This window comes from Penaeus japonicus, unplaced genomic scaffold (assembly GCF_977035675.1).
Source record: "Penaeus japonicus unplaced genomic scaffold, GWHDUDI00000001_assembly GWHDUDI00000021, whole genome shotgun sequence".
In the NCBI taxonomy this organism is placed as follows: Eukaryota; Metazoa; Arthropoda; class Malacostraca; order Decapoda; family Penaeidae; genus Penaeus; species Penaeus japonicus.
In genome coordinates, this window is record NW_028234423.1 from 27,039,137 (window position 1) to 27,044,136 (window position 5,000).

At 42.4% G+C, this 5,000-nt stretch overlaps 1 protein-coding gene across 2 annotated transcripts in view; it reads left to right on the plus strand.

The window, feature by feature from the left end:
• Window positions 1-5,000, plus strand: part of kay (transcription factor kayak) — a 27,733-nt gene that overhangs the window by 20,435 nt on the left and 2,298 nt on the right. The window lies entirely within an intron of this gene.

The following is a 5,000-nucleotide window of genomic DNA, read 5'->3' on the forward strand; positions in this document are numbered from 1 at the left end:
TTTTACGCGCTGGATATCTTTCTTTTTTTATTTTTCTCGCTCTCTTTCTATTTTTCTCGCTCTCTTTCTTTCTTTCTCTCTTTCTCTCTCTCTCTCTCTCTCTCTCTCTCTCTCTCTCTCTCTCTCTCTCTCTCTCTCTCTCTCTCTCTCTCTCTCTCTCTCTCTCTCTCTCTCTCTCTCTCTCTTTCTCTCTTTCTTTCGCTCTCTCGTTCGCTCGCTTGCCTTTTTTTCCTTCCCCCCTCCTCTCCCCTCCCATTCCCTCTCCTCCTCCACCCCCTTACCTCCTTCCCTCCTTCCCTCCCCCCCCCCCCCCCCTTTGATAATGAACAAGAAATCAAGTATCGTTGCTTTAACCCACGATCGCCTTGAGTCATGCGTTATGCCATGCGCTGACGTCATCCCATGCATGTTTGGGGAGAGATTTCATTGGGACAATAGATCACTTTTTGTTTGTTTCTTTCTTTCTTTGTTTTTTATTATTTATATCCTCTCTTATTTTATCTTGTTTGCTGTCTTTATTTTTTTTTCTTTTCCACTCCCCATATATATATATATATATATATATATATATATATATATATATATACATATATATATATATATATATATATATATATATATATATATATATATATATATATACATATACATACATATATATATAAACGTATAAAAAGAATAAAAACCCTATTAGAAAAAGAAATAATCAAAGATAGGAAACCCTTTTCTTTAAAAAGGATAAATCGATCTACCCTTTTGCGTTGAGCGAAGGAGTGTGATAATCAGGATATTTATGAGGAAAGGGTGACAGATTATTTTTATAAGCAGATCAGGATTGAAAGTGATTTACATACATGGAAGATAACGAACGAAAGGCCTTGCGTGGTTGCGTCATCTTGTCGTTATTTTGTGGTGTGGTTTGTTGGTTCGTGTTGTTTTTGTTTTGTTTTTGAGAGAGGGAGAGGGATAGAGAGGGAGGGGGAGGGATAAGGGGAGGATGGGATAGGGAGGGAGAGAGGGAGAGGGGTAAGGAAGGAGGGATAGGGAGGGAGAGAGGGAGGAAAGGAGGGAGAAAGAGAGATAAAGATAGAGGGAGACAGAGAGATGGGGGTGGGGGAGAGGGAAGAGAAAGGCAGATGGAGGCAGGCAGGTAAGTAGGGAAGGGCAGAAGTGAAGCTGATGTTTAAATCATGGCGTGATATTCGGGACAATGATAAGCAGGTTTCTTGACACGGTCTGTTTCGTGTGTGTGTGTGTGTGTGTGTGTGTGTGTGTGTGTGTGTGTGTGTGTGTGTGTGTGTGTCATAGACGTAGAGAAATAGAAAAGGGGATATAAAGCAATAGCGAAGAAATGAAACAAAGTAAGGACTAGGAAGATATATATATATATATATATAGAGAGAGAGAGAGAGAGAGCGAGAGCGAGAGCGAGAGCGAGAGCGAGAGCGAGAGAGAGAGAGAGAGAGAGAGAGAGAGAGAGAGAGAGAGAGAGAGAGAGGAGTGAATACAGCGGCAACGGCCCCGAGTACACATGTACCCGCGCAGACGAGGTGTGTCCGTGTCGCCGTAACGATCATGACCTTTCTGCTCGCAACCCCTCGCCTCGCAAATGCCCACTCGAAATAATTGTCCTCTGGTTGACACGCTGTTTTATTATTATTCTATTTCATTTTATTTATTTTATTTTATTTTATTTTTTCGAAACGGATATCCGATTGTGTTATCTATTTTTAAAAAGATTTTATTGAAGAAGTTGTGGATTTTCGTGTTTATTTTCTTTCTTTCGTTCTTTTTCTTTTTCCCAAAACCTTATTGGAAATCAACTTCTTTTTTTCTTGTGTGTGTTTTTTTTTCTTTCTTTCTTTCTTTCTCTTCCTTAAGTTATGAGTGTCGTAGTTTCAATTATTTTGATCGTCTTTATCTGGAGTTTGATTTGGATCGAGTTCAAGGCAATAAGATCCGGGTTGACCGAGTCCTATGATTGCAATTGCTTCCCGATCATTTGCATACGAAGAAATGAACCGTATTAGTCGAACCGATGCAGGTAGCACTGAGAGGCTACGTGAGGGATTGTAACGTATAATGTTGATTATGTGACAGGGGAATGATGTGCAATATGATGTATTAATTCCTTTAAATGAATAGATGGACAAAGACGAATCATCATAATGATTGAATAGATAAAGAGAGAAGCAGAAATATTGATAAAAAGGATATTGATGATGATAATGTTAGTAATAATAGTAATAATGATAATGATGATAGTAAGAATAATAATGATGACAATGATAGTTAATGTCGTAACTATAATGATACTGATAAAAAGAAAAAAAGAAAAATCATATTGATTGTCAGAAATGTATATATAAATAACGTGAAATAAGCGATAATATTAAAATCTTCATCTTTAATTGCTTGCACTCCCATGCACTTTGCGCGTGCTTGCGTGTATGCACCGGCAAATCAAGTTGACATATTCCCTTTATTAAGACCAGATGTATTTATACTTATTCGTACTCGTTCGAATATGATCTGATTGACGCAGATGAGGTTAAACTTGCGTGGAGGAGACAACGCCCCTGGACACACGCACACACACGCATACACACGCAAATACACGCTTACACACGCATATACACGCACACAAGCACACTCACACATACTTACACACACACACATACTTACACACACACACACACACACACACACACACACACACACACACACACACACACACACACACACACACACACACACACACACACACACACACACACACACACATCGAGACAGACAAGCATATAGACATACATACAGACAAACAAAAACGATCTTTTCCAATGTTCTTGACAGACATAAAGGAGCTTCTTTCACAACTTTCAGGACAAACAGACAGACATACAGACAGACATTTTTTTCTGAAAAACTTTCTAGTCAGACAGGCAGACATTTTCTTTCTGAAAAAACTTTCTAGACAGACAGACAGACATTTTTTTTCTGCAAAACTTTCTAGACAGATAGACAGACAGACAGACAGACGAAAAGGAACTTCTTCCCGAACTTTCTCAAGTGGCGACGAGCCTCTGTAGTACATGTGCACTTACGTCGAACACGCTCGACACTTCGTTAGCTTTCCTCTTGGTGAGTGCTTGTTCGAGCGAGTTCATGCGACCCCTTGGGAGTTCGAGCGTGTGCCACTTAATGTGATTATTTTTTGATTTGACGCTTTTATTTCATCGTTTATTGGTTTCCTTCATGTTATTGGTGATACTGATGTTGAATTTGTCTATTGGTGTTATCGTTGTTATTAGTATCGTTATCATTATTTTGTTATTAATATTGGTTTGATTTTTTTTTTTATCTTGCTCATTCTACTTCGTGTGCGTATGTGTGCGTTTGTAGATTTTGTAAACACGTACATGTGTGTGTGTGTGTGTGTGTGTGTGTGTGTGTGTGTGTGTGTGTGTGTGTGTGTGTGTGTGTGTGTGTGTGTGTGTGTGTGTGTGTCAGTCATTCACCTGTACACTCCCGACGCTTAGTACTCAAGTAACCCTCGAAAAGGAGCGGTGCATGGCAGTGATAAAAAGAGGAAGAGGAAGGGAGAAAAGAGAGGAGAGGAAAGGAGGGGAGAGGAGGGGAGGAGAGAGGAAAGGAGGTGAGGAGATGAAATGAGGGGAGAGGAAAGGAGGGGAGATGAGAGGAAAGGAGGTGAGGAGATGAAATGAGGGGAGAGGAAAGGAGGGGAGAGGAAAGGAGGTGAGGAGATGAAATGAGGGGAGAGGAAAGGAGGTGAGGAGATAAGGGGAGTGGAGGGGAGGAGAGAGGAGAGTTCCAGGGGGGAGGGAAGGGAAGGGGGAGGAGTGCCCCCTACTGCTGTTCCGACAGAAAGGAGTATTATTATATCCGAGCTATCACCTATGTGCTTACCTGTTGGCCATTATTGTTACGAGAGCAATTCCGGGAAGTAATGTGTGTGTGTGTGTGTGTGTGTGTGTGTGTGTGTGTGTGTGTGTGTGTGTCTTTGCTTACTTGCTTGCTTGCGTGTATTTGTGCATAGGGCTGCAGTCGTGGAGGAGTTGGAGGAAAAGGAGGTGGAGCAGGAGGTGGAGGAGCAGGAGCAGGAGCAGATGGAGAAGCAAGAGGAGTAGGGGGAGGGGGAGGGAGAGGGGTGGCAGGGAAGGGGCACGGGGCAGCGAGAGGGTAGTAGTGCTCTGGGGGGGCGGGGGAGGGAGGGAGGGGAGGGGAGGGGGGTTCATGAATCAGTGTCGCGGGTCGGGATGAGTCAGCCGGGGCGCCTGACTCACACTCACGTGGAGAGCCTCTGACTTATCTAATTGACTTTGTGCATCCCGTGAACTTTCGAACCGTACTCTCTCTCTCTCTCTCTCTCTCTCTCTCTCTCTCTCTCTCTCTCTCTCTCTCTCTCTCTCTCTCTCTCTCTCTCTCTCATTGTCATTATTATTATCATTATTATTATTAATATTATTATTAAAATTATTATTATTATTATTATTATTATTGTTGTTATTTACTATCGACTGATGTTCAAGAAGCGAATTTTCTCATACCCTTATAACCCCCCCCCCCTCCTCCACACTTCTTCCAGTACCCCTACCCCCTACCTCCCTCACCCCATACCCTGTTACCCTGCATCTGTTCCCTGTAGACCCCCCCTCACCCTCACCCTCACCCTCACCCTCCCAAGGCTGTACCCAGTAATGCACTCACACTTTCGATTAGCCATCTCCCCCTTCTTTTAGGTTCTTCTTTCCCTTTCCCCTTTCTCTTCCCCCTCTCCCATGCCCCTCTCCCTCCCTTCACTCAACTTATCCTTACCCCACCCCCTTACCTTTCCTCCCTCTCCCCCTCTGTGTAACCTTTTTTTTTTTTTTTTTTTTTTTTTTTTTTTTTTTTTTTTTTTTTGTGTTTGGTGTGTGTGTGTGTGTGTGTGTGTGTGTGTGTGTGTGTGTGTGTGTGTGTGTGTGTGTGTGTGTGTGAGT